General features: G+C 39.8%; 1 long non-coding RNA gene across 3 annotated transcripts in view; it reads left to right on the top strand.

Annotated features, from left to right (window-relative positions):
* Positions 1 to 17,696, top strand: part of LOC308198433 — a 211,888-nt gene that overhangs the window by 84,509 nt on the left and 109,683 nt on the right. Inside the window, exon 4 of one of the 3 annotated variants that reach the window (XR_013953911.1) lies at positions 1,959 to 8,019. The exons of the other annotated variants lie outside the window; for them this stretch is intronic. This is a non-coding gene — a long non-coding RNA (uncharacterized lncRNA). Of the gene's footprint in view, positions 1 to 1,958; positions 8,020 to 17,696 lie in introns of those variants that run through there. 3 annotated transcript variants of the gene reach the window in all.

Genomic DNA, 17,696 nt, shown 5'->3' with positions numbered 1-17,696 from the left:
GAATATTCAATATTAAAGTGAATTAAATCTGTTTCATTCAAAATCCAAAGACTGCCAAAATCAATGGAAGACTTTCTGTGAACTTCAGTGAGTTCTAGTTATAAGTGGAAAGAATTTTGCAGGAATAAGAACGTCAGAGCAGTCTTCACAATTGCATTGGAAATCATAGGAACAGTTTGCATTTACATAGAACTCTTACCCTAAGGATTTTGTTCTACTTTGAAAACAGAGTCCTTGAACAAGCTTTAACTCCATTTAAATATATATGCATATAGAAAGAGATTATTTTATTTAAGATGTGGTTTGGTGTTGTTTTCCCTATTGATCATAGCTTCTTAATTGTGCACTTTTTTCCTTCCTTGTGTTTTTTTCAGTATTTTTCACTGCCTCTAGCCAGGCATTAGATTTCCTAAGGCAGCCAGATCCCTGTCTTGACAGGTTATTAATTATCACAGCTGGAGGTGGGGTGTTGTGGCTGTTCCTTGCTGTTTGTCATTTGACAGTAAAACTGGATGAAAACTAAGGCTTTGGAAGAAAATAGGAATAAACTCCAACATTTGTATACAGTGCACATTGGCTGAACAGCTGCTGGGTTGTTTTTCAGACCATCTCTGATGTCTCTTATCCTTCTTTCTTGAACTTCTCTTTTCTGAGCTCAGATACTTTAAAATAGAGAATAATGTGATAGCAGCCCAGTACAGAAGGTAAAGAATCGTTGTTGAGTATCTCCTGCTATACTTAGAGATATTTCCCAGAATTCTGCTGAGTGAGGCCAAGGTGGGGCAGTGATGACAAGATACATTCAAAATAATCAGAAGACCTCTTCCAACAAGAAGTCTGGTTACCAGGAATTGCTGGGGAATCCTATATTCCCTATGTTAAGCTGTTGACTAAAATCACTGTTTTGGTCGGCGATTCATTTTGTTTGGAGTGTTGACTCAGTCACTGATTTCGTGAATGTTTGCAGTGCTGAGTGTGAGTGGCTGGGATAAGGTGGGTGTTTGCAGAAGGATGTTCTTTGGGTTGACTGGAAGCTTTCTCCCAACATCTACACCACTTTCACAGTAAGACAAAGCAAGGCTCTCTCAGGTGTGCTCCATGTGTCACCAGAAAACTCAGCACACAACCTTTAGAAATTGTCATCTCATTAACTTCTTCAGGCACCTTTGGGACTGATCTTTGAGCAGCGACATAGAGAAGGATTTGGGGCAGTTTGTGCAACCCACACCAGCACAAATGATTTCCTGAGAAAGGTTAACTCATATTTGTGTGAAACCCTGAAACCCTTTTTTTTTTTTTTTCTTTTTTTTTTCCTCCCATCTCCAATGATACTTCCCGGGTTTAACTGCTTATAAGGGTCTGAAGAGCATTCAACATCCAGGGCATTCAACATCCAGGAGAGGGCAGTGCTGCACTCAGGCATCATCTAGGTCAGGTTGGAAAGCCAGAGCCATTGAGAAGGATTACAAATGTTGAGAAATTATTCTCATGTTATCATTTCACTAAATTAATGGCAGATTCTTCTGCCGCGTTTACATTAATTTTATTTTTGTATCTGGTCAGTATCTGTCATGGAAGACAGTAGATGTCATTAAGGTAAATTCTGACAGCGGCACTGACTTGCTGTTTCATTTCTCTTCATAGTTAGAATGGGATCTTGGAGGAGGGAAAAGGAAGGCTCGTGATGCTAAGGTGGAAGTTAAGAATATTGCTAAAATGGAAAGACTTTATCACCCAAGGAACATTGAAATGCTTCCTGAAGGTGAAGAAGCTCTGTTTCTTTTCCCCTTTCTCTAGGAGTTTTGCAGTGCCCAGATCCTTCAGCCAGGGTATCCATCACCCTTAATTCACTCACAGACTGTGCCAGGCTTCCTCATTCATTTCATCCCAAAGGACCCCAGCAGTCTCAGCTACACTCAAATGTAGTCTCTAAATCTGTTTTGTTCTGATCTTTTCAGTGCTTTGCAGGATGATACCAAAGCCTTACATTGGCACTGGAAGGAGGTGGGGATTGAGATGATAACAAAGCAGTGGCCTGAAATATGGAAGAGACAGACTGTGGGTTTGAACTAGCTGGAGCCAGAAGTGACAAATGCCCAGCTCATCCTGACCTCCACACGGGAAGAAAGGGAGAATGACAGAGGCACTTCGGCTCCCTGGGAAAGACATGTGATTCTATATGAATTGAAGTGTCCCTGGAGCCACAGGAAGGGTCTGGCACTCCATGCTGGCAAGAGAGGTGTTTAATGCCCAGCAAGATGATAGAATGGGACATCAGCCTGCGTCTGTGTAAAGGCTTCTGGCAGCACCTGCTATTTATCTCTTCTGTACTTGTTTTCAAAAATAGCTACCTTTCTATCTGAGTTTCTCTTGCGGAAATGGAGTTCCTCATGGTTGGCTCCTGCCTCCCACCTCACTGCTGCTCACTCAGTATCCCAGGGGTGTCCACCACACAACAGCCTCCCTCCTGCTCCCGAGACAGTTACAGACGTGAGCATCGCCTCCATAGGTTTGGGCATGCGTATATGCTTATGACCATCACTCAGCCTACTACGTGAAGCTTAAATTTCATGGTTCAAGTAACTTGAAAGGGCTGGGGAAGGCAAATTTTCCATGGGCAGCATTTTAATGTCTCTTCTTGTACTACCAACCCCCAAAATTCATCTTCCTCTTGCATAGCTGTGTCACATTACCAAAGACAGATTTCCATGAGGAACAGGCACAAGGGAAAAAGGGAGCAAGGAGTGGTAAATGAAAAGAGTGAAGGCCACATTCAAAACAAACAGGGTATGATTTTTCATGCAAGGGGTAGTTGTGAAAATGCTTGAAGGATGTTGTGGAAATCATTGATTTGTCTGGCTTTGGGGGAAAACTGGAAAAAAAGTATTGAAAAAGAAACCTGTATCTTCTTCACTTCTTCCTGCAAATACTGTACTTTAGAAACAAAACACAGCTTGGGAAGTGATGCTATGAGCATTTACCAACCTTTGAAAGTATACTATTATCTGAGGAAAAAAAAATGGAAAAAGTTGCCAACTAGATGAATTTTTGTCTTTACATTACCCAAACCTATAGTGCTAATCTGTCATGTTACATATTAACATCAACATTCAGAGGAAAGTTCTTTGCAAATTTGTCTTTAGGACAGCCTAGAGAACATGCTCAGTGAATGACTTTTTTTTTTCAATTCACCTCCTCCCTGCAGACATTTTAGAGTCACAATAAGCCTGAAGCTGTGCTACTTGAATAATGATCTCAGATTTTGCAAACTAAGCAGGGTCAGGACCGGGGTTTATGTGACTGGAGAAACCTTCAAGCCTAATCCAGCAGCCCTCATGAGGTGACATGAGAATTTCACGGCTGAACCAATGCCACTGGATGATGGGTGTTACTGATCTGCTGCTTTTTTACAGAACTTTTCCCTTAGGTAATACACTTACCTACATATGAGGATATTCAATGATGTATTTGTGATTGGGGAGCACTCCACCTAATGAGAAAGCTTTCAGACTTCTCTTTGGTCATTAGTCAGAAAGATCCCATCAAACCCAGCAAGGGGACCAGATAATTTAAATGTTAATATGGGGAGAGGTGAACATAAAAGCTATTCACAGCCAATACATTCTATTTGCTCGACGTCTGCTGCAGGGTCTGAAGTGAAATTATCCCCAAACATATCTGAGTGCAAATAGCTGGGACAGAAAATGGCAAAGTATTTCTTAAGCCAGTGAAAGACCCTTTCAAAAAAAAAGACTCACTGGGGGCTTTATCATCATTCTGTTTCGTACTTTGACAGAGAGACAGTCATTTGGGGATTACTGAATTGTTGTTATTTTGAAAACTTTGGAAGAGTGAAAGCTGAAATCTGAGCAGTCATCATCTGATTATACCAGTTCCTCCTGAAATGTTAAGTGTATGTAATAACGCCTTTTCCTTATGGAGCCTAGACTGATGATAGTCATGCTGTTAAAGTGCTGCCATATTGTGCAAGGGAAGAAGCAGATGCTTTCTGCTGGGTGGTGTAATTTTTGTCAGTTAAATTTTTGTAAAGGTGATGGGCTCTTTGAAATGTTATATCCAGGAAACTATCTTGAGTTTGAATATTTGCCATTGGGATCCACGTACAGAACTGTTGTATGGTGGGGAATAACTACCCACCACCACCACCACCTTGTTACCTTACTGATCCAGTTATCTCTGATGGATACATGTCACTGCCAGCCTCCAATTTACCATAAGTAAGTCGGTCAGTACCCTACCAGTTTCCATTCTTCCCCCATAATTGCCTCTCACATAGAAAGAAATGTTTTTTTTATTACTCTCTGCCAGTGTGTGTTTACCACATAGCTCATGTAATGGATTTATTTTCTCTGCTAGCTTGCTGGCATGTCTGCTTCTTAGTTCATCATCTGTTTCTTTCTACAAGGAAGGGCTTCCTAAGTGTGTGTGTGTGTATAAAAGGGATGCTGACTTCCATTTGACAGTCATTCCTTGCTACTATCCCCTCAAGTTCAGCTACTTAAGTCTCAAAACTATGCTGCAGTTGGGTTCATGTGAAAGACATAAGGCAGATAGTTTATTGAGCAGCAACATATTTCAGTTGTTAGTATTTGCTGCTTTATAGTCTCGCATGTATAAAATAAGCTTGCAAAAATTCCCTCAGAAAGGAATAATCTGGGAAAAGTGATTGAAATTTTGTTACTCTTCATTTTTCAAAACTGAAAGCTGTTCTTCAGTCAGAAATCAACATTTTGTAATAAAAAAAAAGTTCTTTAAAAAATCAGCTAGATTTTCTGGGAAAATGCTAATGAAAATATTGTTTGCGTATAAGAGGAAAATCTAGTAGTGTACTAAATGAGAAAGAACATATTTACATGGTTAAAATCTGTGGACTGTAATCTCAGTGCAGCATTTTAACTCTAACAAAGGTAGTACTTTTAAAGATTGAGCTATACAATGAGTCTGCATGGGGCAGAGTTAAGGCTTCTCAGGCAACCTTTACTGCTGCACTCTGCTTTTTATTTTATCGTGCACACTGCACAAAGTACGACCTAATATACACCAAATTTTCATGCAGTGGGCTTGCACACCACATCAAGGTAGCTTCCTGTGCTGTTAGAATAGGTACAGAGTCAAATGAGGCTTAAAAATGCACTTTTGTCTTTACATCAAGCTGGACCATCTTGATCAGCAAAAAATGTGTCTCTTGTAGCTCTGGTTTCTGTGCACTGAAACAAAGCGATGCAGTGCTGACCTTCTTGTGTTCAGTGCCCTCCCACTCTCAGCTGGCAAAAGCACCCCAAAAATTTGAAAGCTTCTTATTGGCTTGGTAACCTAAGGTCAGCCTCAAGCTCGGCTTAAGCTAACATGCTGTCTTCTGAGTTGGGTGTCCAAGCCATAAGCATATTTCCTAACACTGTCCAGTAGTTGGGGTGATATCTGGTACCAGAAAGCAAACATCAAAGGGGATTAACACCTTACACTCCCAAGTTAGATTTTGAAAGCCTGTAGTCTCTCTGAGCTTGTCTTCTGCCTGCCAAAGGAGTAAGAAAGATAAATGTCTGAAGGCTTCTGGAGTGTGCAGCATTGGGGATCACAAATGTAACAAAAATACTCTAAAAAGATGAAAAGGAAATCTAAGCCATCCTGGTTCTCAGCACTGAAAACCAGTAGAAAAATCTGGGTCCATTATTTTTTTCCTAGTTATCCTTCTATAGCTATTGTACCAGATATACAAGTTAGTTAATGCATCAGTAATTTATTCCACCATTCCCAGCATTGAAATCCCTTGCTGACATGTTGATGAAACGCAGCTCAGTTGGAGAGTCTAATTAAGTGCACAGCAGTATATAAAGCTGGCTAAATTCAGATAAGATCCACTGTGAAACAGAGAAGTCTGACCAGCATAGAAAGCCAGGTTTTCTGTAAGTCAGACACTCAAAAAAAAATTAAAAAATTAAAAAGAAATTTTGATAGAAAAAAAAAAAGGACCAGTTAAGTGTGTCTGTGTGTGTATGTGTATATATATATATGTATATGTATATATATATATATATATAAGAAACAAAACTGGAGTGGAGTGATTGTCAAATGGGGTGATAGCAAAACCCTTGGTGTTTTGTTAAATAATAAAAATAAAGTAGCGCAGTGGTTTTCCAGAAAGTCAAGTCTTGTTTGGCACATTAAACCACAAAAGAATACTTTTGAGCCTTGGCCAAATCCTTTCTCTGCTGAGTTCACTGAAATCTCTTTATCTGAATCACTGCATAACATTACCATGTGTGTTTATGGTAACAGCTCTACAACCCCTCTTGGCTGAAAAATTAGTGAAACTGTCCATGTATTTGATTAATTGATGAGTAATCAAATATCATCTAATACCCAGTTGCTTCAGCCAGACTGCTCATTAGGACTGAATTACAGAGCTGAGAGATGTATGGTTTTCTTAGCTATCACTGAGCTGATATTTTACTGTTGGCCGTATTTGTTTTCCTGCTGCCTTTGTATTGTTTGTTTTGTTAATTGGGGGGCAGACACAATAGCTGCAGTTTTGCGTTGGATTTAATGCAGTTTAAATCCAAGCTGCTCTAGAAAAGGGTGCTGCTGCTTTTCATTTCATCACAGACTATTTGTTCCCCCATCTTCTTTTGCCAGACCCAATGCTGGTGTAGGTGTCCGATGAGTCAGATCAGGGAGCTACTATGGGTAAAAACAAATCTTACAAAAAACAAACAAACAAACAAACCGACAGCAACAACAAAAACACCTGTGTTCTCCTGAGTGCCCTCATCCCTCTCATGGCACAGCAAGGGCTGGACCAAAGAACGGGCAGGAATTCACTACCAGGTGCAGTGAAATTATTTCTTTCAGCAGCTCTGATGATTTAGATTAGGCTTCCAAGTTATTTTAAGCCATCCTATTACTTACGAGAAATGTATGCTGAAACCTGGCACAGGTCTGTGGCGGTCTTGAAAACACTGTCATAACATAAACAGGAAAGATGAAGTATTCTCTGCTACACAGAGCACAGTTTTGAAGGGTCCTCTGTATCCGAAACCCATATTGATAAAGAAATGACTCACTTCTGTAGCCTCAATATAAAAATGTTGTGTTAGATGTAACTTTAATGGGAATCAGTGCTCAGAAATACTTTATGAACAGTGTAAGTTGCATAAGCTGGAGATGACACTGGTCCTTCCCCTGAAAATCTTGGTTCTGTATAATTAAATCTCATGTGTCAGTTTTGCAAATGCTCCAGAGATGAGCAAAATTATTTGCTATTAAATCTTATTAAATTAATTAGGCTATTTTGATGGACTAAACTTGGTTCATTTCAGAAGTAGTACTTCAGTCTCTGTAAAGTCATGTTATCATTCTGGGGGCATAATACTGTCTTTGATAACATACGTTCGTTTCTTGCAGATTTCTAGCCTAAATCCAGACCTAAGAGAAAAGCAGAGTTTTTACTTTTTTTTTTTTAAAGTTATGTTTTTAAGTTTTGAGATTTTTTTTTTAGCATAAACCACATCTAATTTTTGCATTATGCTTTGTGTAAGCAAGCTGGAATGAATGATTGACAGTATAATCATTTGGTAATAGCTATTACAGAACAATAAAGATTTTGCCTTTTTAGTTTTCCATCTGCAAAGTGAGGATACAGTTTCTTTCTCAGAGAAGCATTACAAAGATTTGTTCGTTAATGCTTGCACTGAAGTTTGTCTGTACTAAGTACTGTATAATTATTTAATGTCCCAGTTATGGACAGTTGGCACTGTGCCACATGCTCAGAGTACTACTCATTTTTTATTTTTATTTTTAGATTCTGAAAAACTGAATGACACACTCTGAGTGTAATGCATCAAATATCAAAGCACAAATGTTATATTCTGCTAATACTCAGAATAATACTCTGGTGCATGCCATGTTTTATTTGTTTGCTCCTAACACACAATAGAAACACTATCATTTTGTACAAACAAAACTGAAAAAATACCTAACCAACTGAAAAAAATCCTGCTATAGTTGTCTGGAATCTCAAGAAGACCCTTGGATGTTCACTCTTCTTCCTGTGGTCTTCATGTTGTAAAGACTGTGAATTGTGATCATGGTATGGATAAATTCACCTTTAGAGGATGGAGTTATATGATTAAACTTCAGGTGTGCTTAAAAACATGTCTGTAGTGTTGAAAAGTCTAACAAAAGCTCATCACTTATTAATTGGAAAGTAGTTTCAGCATGTTCACTCAAGCACAGAAAATAGGAAAACTGAGTCATTGAATGTTCTAGGAGGAGAAACACTGCTTTTTCATAACAATTCAGTGGCTTCCAGACACAACACTCCATGCTCTCTGGTTTTAGCAACCACTTGTAATGAGCACTGTCATTTTGAATGGGTTACGTTTATTTGAATTCACTTGCCTGGGTCTCTGAGCAAAATAGGCACCAACCCAGCACCAAACAGCCCTGTTGCCAGGGGATGGAAAGAAAAGCAAGGAAGAGCATAACTCAGTGATCTAGAAACTGGGAATGCACTTTACATTAAATTTTGTTGGATATATATAAATGAGATATAAATCAACAGAAAATGCCTATGTGACTCAGTCGCCTCCAATACCCCCTCCTATATACTGTTGCACTACAGAGTCGTGTTCTTCCTTCAGTACACTGATGCTTTGACCTTGCTTGTCCTGTTGAATTTACCCCAGGAAGGTAGGTGTCTTTGTGTGCATCCCTCAGAGCACAATGGTGGGACAAAAAGCATCACGGACTGACCATAGCCCCCATTCCGCTGTGCTGCTTGGGGGAGGAAGTAGAGGAGGGTGGATGGGGGTAGGGTGAGGAGGTATTTTTAGTTTGTTTTTAGTTTCTCACTGCTCTAGTCTATTATTAGCAATAAGCAATACGTTACATTAATCTCCCTATGTGGAGTCTGTTTTGACTGCGATTATGATTGGTGAGTGATCTCCCTGTCCTTATCTCAATCCATGAGCCAGTTTTCATCATATTTTATCCTCCTGTCCTTTAGAGGAAGGGAAGTAAGGGAGCAGCATGGTGGAGCTTAGCTGCCCATCAGTGTGAAACCACCACATGGGCTTTGGTTGGAGATCTTTGAAGGGTGTCCTTGCACATGTCCTTTGTTTTCCTTGCACAAAGAGTGGGCAGCACACAAACAGTCTAGGTGGTCATAGCTTGTTAAAAACCCACCCTGGGAATTTTTGGATCAAAAATACAAATGCCTAATGAGATCAGATGCTGCAAAAACTAGATTGCTTAATTAGTGTTATTTCACAGCTTAAGATTTAGAAATGAAGAAAGCTTTCAAGTCCTGTTTTAGGTGCTCAGGTTTTTCTTTAGACCTATGTGCTTGGAAGAGATCCATCTCCTTCAGCAGTTCAGTTCTGATTGTGTCTGCATTATCGTGGCTTTCTGTAGTCACTCCTTGGACTTTCTATCTCTAAACCGTGGTTGACTGTCAGAAATACAGCCTGAAAACATAGATCCAATAGTTCACTAAAAGAAAAGATTAATGTAAGATCCTTAAGATGTAAGATTTACTTGCCATGACTTACCAAGATTCTCAGTTTCATGAATTGTATGACTTCCACCTCTCCAAAACATACCCCTACCTACTTTTGCCTGTACATTTTTTATTTTTTTTTTTTCCTCTTGGAAAATATGATTGTTTCTGGATGTGTTCAGTCTTATGTCTGTGATCTCATCCAGCTTCTTGACTCCCTGCTACCCACCTTGGTGGGCTGCCCATCATTCTAGTATGTTGGCCGCTGGCTTGACGGAGTTTATTTTGTGAGACACTGCATGCTGTACAGCAGGAGAGCTGCAAGGGAAAAGCTTTTGCCTCCTCTGGAAGTGAGTTACCAGAGATCAGCTGCCTCACAGTGTCTTGTTCCTGCTTGAGGCAGAGACTCTTAGCTCCTGAACTTTTCATTTCATTTCCATACATATTGCTGTCCAAAATTAATGCCTTTCACATTTCAGCATATGAAAATATGCAGTCAGAAAATCAGAACATTTGATAAGCAAGCAGATCATGAACTACCCGTGAGCTGCATCTTGGCCATGACTATTATAGTCAATAAAGAGAAGCTACAGAAAAATTACCCATAACATCTAAATATGAAAGCTTTGAGAAAGGTATTAATGTTTTATTTATCTCTTGAAAAAACAAAGAGATGTCTTTGTCTCTCCTGAAATCCTACCAGAGGTACAGCAGGGACGAATCTGCTCCATAAAAACAAAATTACACACAAGAAAATTAAACTAATAAAAAGTGAGAAAGAGATTACAATATCAATAAAAAACAATAGGCAAAAGAGAAAACAACTCCCCCTCCTTATTGTTATGCATCCAGAATCAGTGTCTTACTCATTTGTTAAACTTTTATGGCACTAGGAATCTCAAATACTAATTTTGTTCAGCATGAAAGTGCCCTTTTTAGCAGGATGAATATGATGCTCCCAGTGCAGCCAAGAGCAGGCATCTGGGGAGATGCTAATGTTAAATTCTATTCTCCTGGAGGTTTGTGGGCAAGATACAATGCCTTAATGTTTCTCCTACCATTTCTCTGCCCTAACCTGCTGACACTGCAAGAACATCTGTTCAAAAATCATCTGTTGAAAACAGCTGTAACAGAGTTTTAATGTTGACGTGTTCTGACTTTCATTGGCAGTGAAGCTAACAATTCACTTTCCCCGAAGGTAAAATATTTTGCCTCAAAAATGAATTGGTGTGCAAGTGGAAATGAGGTGTACATACTTTCTGAGAAGGGCTTTTGGGTGGTGAACTGTCATGGCTTTCCATGTGCCACCAGACTGCGCTTCCAAGGGGACACTTTGATGGAGCACCCCTCTCATCCTACTAAAAGAGGGTCAGATGAATCACAGTGAGGGTTATCCTAGGGACAAGGAGAGAAACAGGAAATGCAACAGCATTATTTATTGGCAATAGTGGGAATTCCTGTTGGAAAAAGAATATCCTTCATCATTCTGTGAAAAATAGGGAATTAAAGTTATACAAGTGACAAATTGAAAAACCTGTGTACAGTTATGAAAGACTTTGCTTCAAGGTCTTCATGTGGGTAAGTATACAGCTGAGCCCAATATGACTGGAATTGCAGCACCCATAATAGAAATAATTAGCTATACCGGTTTGTTTGCAGAGGTTTTCGTTACTTGCTGAGCTTTATTTAGTGCCACTGTGTGTATACTAACAACGCACACCGTTCTCCAGGCCTTTTGAAAAAGTATGTAATTTAAACAGGCAAACATTACAGGGTAACCTTAACTATTGGTAAGAAGATGGACTAGAAATTATGTTCATGGCCATACTTGCAAGACTCTCTGATGATAATAATAATAATAATAAAAGAAGATATCATGCCGTTGACAAATAGAAACAATTTTATATCTAATAGGATTTAAGTAATAAAGGCTGAAGGGCTGCAACAGCTGCAAAGAGATTAGATACATTATGTTTTCTCGGTGTAATAAAACTTGTCAAATAAAGCTGAATAAAATCTTCTTATCTGTGTCTCTGCCTTATTTTTCCTGCAGCCTCTTTCCTTTCAGCTGATTGTGGGAATCACCATTTCTCTGGAATGGTTACATGCACGACAGTTCAATTAGAGTCAAGTTAGTGAAAGTTATTGCTGGATTTGCTTTTGGTTGGGGCTTTATTAAGCAAAGGACATCTGCAGCATTTGGAAAGAATGAAGCAGATCAAAAAACCCACTGCCAATCTGTTACCAATCTCTGCTGATACTTACTGGACAACTGGGCTGGACTGCGTATAGCACTTTAGTATAATCCAGTTTAGCCGTGATTTACACCATATCTGGATATGATTTAAAAATAAAAGGTATCAAAATAAGTAGACAGCCTTCCCCAGTAGCACTTGACTCTGCCTTGGCTACTCCAACGTTTTCCTCTGTGAGGTCTGCCTTTTCTGCACTCTCTGCTCTCACCTCTGATACATCTCCAGGCAATGTCTGGAGTCCTTGTCCTTTCTTTCTGCTCCTTCTACCTTGGTTCTCCCTAGGTAAAAAGCAAGGCATTGTCTTTCCAGGGCTGGTGTGCTAATGTTTGCTGAGAGCTTTAAGATCCACAGATGGCATTTGCCTTTGAAAGTGTAAGTTGTTATTATTACTGTTAATAAGATGTGACAGGCTGACATTTTGGTAACCTTTCCATGAAATGTAAAGCCAAAACCTATCTAGGTTACACACACACTTGGATTTTCCATGTGGTCCATCCTTCCATCCAGGCCTTTTTTTTTTTTTTTTTTTTTTCTGAACTTGCATTTGTGTCTGATTTAAATTATATGAGCACCTAAACCTGAGGTATTATTGTCTTAAATATTGACTAGGAAAAATGAATGATGATGCGTGTTTGAGCAGTGTTTCTGTTGCCTTCAACACATATTTGAACAAAGCATATTATCTTCTATGGCAAACTAGTGACTCTAGTAAGAAAAGCCAAGGGATCAGTCCAAGCTGATGTAATACATAAAGACACAAACATCATCCATAAATCAATACGTATTGATTTAGGTAAATGAGAGATTTGCCCTCAGGTAAGAAAGATCTTTCTTATTTATATGTATCTATTTAAAATGTTTCATGCATGATTTCTGGGGGAACATAATCCAATATTAATTAAAATGTGTGTTATGTTAGTGATCACAATCCCCACCCCCCCTTCTTTTTTTAATTAAATCTTTTCTCCTACATTTTTTCCCTCCAGATAGAAAGCTCAGGAAACCTATGCATGGTGCCAATATGATAGCCAGTTATGAAAAAAAATTCTGAACCCAGTTGCTGGTGCTGAAACTGCTGTCAAAATCTACAGTGTATTTGTATCTAAATTTCTGGACATTGTTTCAAATACTTCTTTTCCATGGGGTAGAGGGGGAAGAGAAATTTCTGTATGCATTTAATCTAATAAATTAGCTTTGTCTCAGTCCTAATTGAAAAGAGCTGTGAAAACCCTGGGAAAATAAGAGGGGGTATGCATCCTGTGTCACCCTGCTGAGAAGTGCTGCAGCCAGCTCTGAGTGGGCCAACATGACTCCTTAGGGAGGTGACCGTATTAACCAGATCGCTCCCAGCCTCTGAGCTGGTACTGCAGCAGGCTGTACATGCAGGTTTATGGGAAAGGGTAGGGGTGTTAAGATGCCTCTGTTCCTTTACTACTGCTACTATTCTTTTTGTTCTGTTTTGTTTTGTTTTTCTCCTGAAGATTACCTAAATTACATTGCCAAGACATCCCTCTTTTGGCTTGTTTGTGATGCTGGCCATGAGGATGCCATCCTGTTTGACTGATACAGTGGTGTCTTGTCGTGATCAGCCTGCCTCAGGTGCAGTGGGGGAAATCTGACAGCTAGAAGGGTGCGTTAGTCTGGATTTGTGGAGCGTAAAGCAGCAAGGCCACCCAGTAGGTGGTATACACACATCACACTTGGCATTTTGCTCATCTGATCACAGCTGCAGCCCTGGTCTCCAGCATGGCCAGACTTTCTACTGAACAGGCTGAAGAGGGAGTGCACTGTCTCATTCCAGTGGTCAGCATCTTGAGGGCTTTTAGGCTCTCTCCCCCAACCCCCACCTCTCCATCTGTATATCACTATTATTACTACTACTACATTATTCTTCCTTAGAAAGTTAGGGAAGAAATATAATGGCAAATACTCTTCACTGGTTTAAATCACAAATAACTCCACTGATTGTAGAGCAGTTTGTTTGATTTGTTTCCAGCTGTAGTTGTGATCCATTTGTTGAGATGGCCTTAGATATATGTGCTGATAAAATGTATTATATTAGTAGTCAGACAAGGAAAAAGAAATTAGAACATGAACATCTTTCCATCTGTCTCCCTCCCCTGTAAAGTGAGATAGTTCCCAGTGGCTCAGGTATAAATAAAGGCAGGAAAGAGCCTAAATAAAGTTGTTACTTTCCCAGGTTTTTATTTTTTATTTATTTTTGGGGAGTGGGGTAGGTATGTTTTTGTTGTTTTGTTGTTTGGTTTTTTCTTAAATCCCTTCCCACTGGGTTCCAACTGTCCCAGCATGAGGCACCTGCATGGCTCAGCCCACTGAATGCAAAACTATTCATGTTTTGCAACAGAGCAAGCTTGTTTTATTTCTGGGAATACAGATAGGAGTCAAGAGTACATGGAAAATGGAGAATTATATCTTCTGCTTAAATTTCTCCACCTTCCTCTCTCCCTGCAAGATTATGAAAAAAATCCTGTGTGCAAGTAGATACTTGCTTCATCTCTTGTCAGAAGTTCACATTTTAATATTAGTTTCTTTCTATTTTGTTCAGGTTCTCTTCTTTTCTTTTGCTGGTAAAGGCTTAATGAAAGTTAGCCTGAGAGGAAATGGTGGGATTCAGGCTGTGGATAGTTTGCTGCCACCAAAGTCCTTTGAGCCTTATAGTTCATCCTTATCACTGCTATTGAGTACAACTGCGGCATTAGATTACTTTCTGGCATGGGTTTTCACACATGATTGACAGATGTAACAAGCAGCTAGGCAAGAAAGTTAACTTGTTGCAGGACAATGGATGTGCACATTAGAAGATTTCTGAAATGCAGAATGTTATGAAAGGCCGTAACCTGATATTAGCGGTGGAGCTGGCTGAAAACCACTTGGTGCACAGAACTCTTCTGAAAATGTTTTGTTTGGGGTTTTTATTTTTGGCTAAATTTGCTCACTTTTTGTAATAGATCAGTAGCCAGTTCCTCAAGGTATTTCTTACATACCAGAAGCTCCCAGGACACAGGAACCAATTAAAGGCATTGTTATTCTTTCTTCAACATTAAACCAGGGAAAGAATTGACAGAAATTTCAAGTTCACTGCATGTGCAGGAGGTGGTTACCATTTCCATACAACTTTCAGACTAACTTCACTCGAAGTGGAAACACATGCCTAAGGAAGACCCAGCATGGCCTGAGGTGTGACCCTCTCCAAACTCTGCTTTTGATTCCCACTGGCATATTTTATTTGAAACAGTCTGCTTTTACTGGAGATACTCACACCCAGTCAGGGAGCTACTGAAATATGTGACTAGCATGTAGAACAGATTTTGAATGACAAAGCTCAGTGTAGCCGTGGCCACTGGTTGCAGAAAGTCCCTTGTGAATGTCTTTACACCAGGTCCCAGATCATGTGAACATTCCTGCTAGACACTCATCTTTTTTATATTGGACATTTAGAAGTCAGACCAAGTGGGAGTCCCGGTGTCCCTGCCTTGCACAAGCAATGTTGTGCTCTTGGATTTTACCAAACTGAACTGATGCTGCTCATATTCCCCAACTGATTCTGTATGAAACGCGGCACATTTGGTGGCTGGGAAGGAGCAGGGGAAGGAAGCAGAACCAGAAGGCTGTGATGATACCTCTGGTTTGCCCTTAGCTCATACTCAATATGCCTTGCAGCCTGGCCATTTTCATGGGCCCTGCTCAGGAGCGTGGCACCAGTTCCAGCATAGTCTTGTGAATAGATCTTTCCTATTTGAAAGAAGAAAGAGGTATTGTGCTATAACCCTGAGGGATTTCTGGGCCTTAGCTAGGCATTTCTAATTTTGACCTGCCCCTTTTGTCTTTTGCAGTAACTCATCAGTTTTTAAGCAAACCACGCTTGCAATTTTAAGCATAAATATAAGCTTTGTATTTCTCAGGAGTATCCCTATGAATTCGTGGAGCAAAAAGATTTATAAAAATCTAAGCCTTCATTTACAATGTGCGGAAGGTCCAATAACCATATTATAGATGACAACAATGTATAATTACAATGCTGTCTTACCTGTGCTCATCTGAGTGACGAATCTCATTCCCAGCCAATTTTGACTGAACAAAGGGGGTTGCTTAGATGACTTTCAACATGTGTTTTTAGTTTGAGCAACCCTCTTTTTTTTTTCATGTGTTTCCGTCTCCATCTCTTTCCATTGCATCTTTAGGCAAGTGAAGACTTCTGACTCCTTTCTGCTTCACCAGGGTTTAAATGGCTGCAGTGTTTCTCTGCCAAAGTCATTGTGTTTCAGAGAGATGAAATGGTGCTGGTTATAGTGCAGTTTGTATTACACAGTTGCAGAGAGGTACGTCCAGAATAAGGGACTAGCGACATTTCTGATTAATATTACTGAAGTTTGCTGTCTGTGCAGCAATAGAGACAGAACTCTGCTACTCTAAATACAACAAGTGCATCTAATGAGAGTCCACCTCGATAAAGAATGGGTAGGCAAACATTCATCTCCCTGACCTTAGCTATCTACAGGGTACATGTTCAATCTGACCTCCTTGTCCAAGCTCCCTCTCTAGTTAGCAGAGAGTGTGATAAATCCCTTCTGTTTCAGACACCTCTCTCAGGCTCGGATTAATCATCTCAGAAGATAATCTTTCTCTATTGACTCTAGTGAAAGCTGATGTGACTAACACAGCTTAGATACCTAGATTTTAGATTGCTGATTTCCTTATTCCTTTGTTTGGTAGATTGAGGTCTTCTATTCTGCACGGGTGGGAAAGAAATGGACAAAGCAATCACTCCACACTGCATGATGCCAGGTAGTGTGACTGTCAAATACCCACACTTACCTTAATTTCTTGTACCCCCAGCCTGGGAGGAAGAATTAGAAATTGGATTATGATTCTTGCTCTCCTGTCATTTCCTCAAGTAGTGGACTGATAAATCAGCACAAAATAAATACCTGTAATAAATGTGTGTAATAAATCCATTAGATAACAAACTATAATGAGTAGATTATTTTGACTGGGTTTTTCTTATGTTTACACAGCAAATCTATTATAGCTGGTTCTAATTGTCAAGGTTGAAAGAAATACATTGCTGCTGACTCACCTTTTAATTGGAATGAAAAACCTCTAACAGCACTGTAATATTATGACTTCCTTCTGACCCTGTGGAAGAATAATCAGAAAAGCAACAATATGCAGAGGCTCAAGGTGAGATTATCTGTCTTTCTCACTGGCAGCCGGAGCTGCTTAGAATGTTAATCAATGTTGTTTCCAAGCTTGAAGCCATCTACTTCCAGCAGCAAACACTTAAACTGTTTTCTCCTTAAGGAAGTTGTCCCAATGGCACATCTTTCCTTTACACTCCACTTCTTGTACCCCTACATTTCCTGAACATAATTGTCATGGACTTTATAGCCCCTCTTCTTTCCTGTTCTTCTCATGAGCTGTTTTCCTGCTCAAGGTCGACAAAATTGAAAGGGGAAATAGGGAAGGGTCTTTGCTTTGTTCTGGGGAGGTGCTGCTGGATGTAGATATTGGGCTGGATGCCTCCATGATGCAGGGCTCGTAATTAATACTAAAAATTCTGCCACTCTATAGGTAATGTTCTATATTCCTATAAGTAACCACTAGAAAGATTAGGCTGAGGTCTACAAACAAACAAACAAACAAAGCAAAAACAACAACAACAAAAAACTCATCAGATTTGGCACCATGTTGTGGAATTTCACTTTGGCCAGCATCTGAATTGGCTCTTTCCTGCATGGTGTATTCAGAGTCACCAGCAGCTATGAAGTTTGCCATACTATTGTTTAGAGGTTTTTTTGTTCCTCTCGCATGGTCTGCTGTGCTGCTATGCTGGAAAAGCACAAGATAGCTCACACTTCCCCGAAAGCTCCCCCTGAATAGGGAAGAGCTCAGCAGGAGAGCAG

The sequence above is a fragment of the Anser brachyrhynchus genome (assembly GCF_964034855.1).
Source record: "Anser brachyrhynchus genome assembly, chromosome: 7".
Lineage (NCBI taxonomy): Eukaryota > Metazoa > Chordata > Aves > Anseriformes > Anatidae > Anser > Anser brachyrhynchus.
The sequence above is the reverse complement of the archived record's forward strand: the minus strand, read 5'-3'. Positions and strand labels throughout refer to the sequence as shown.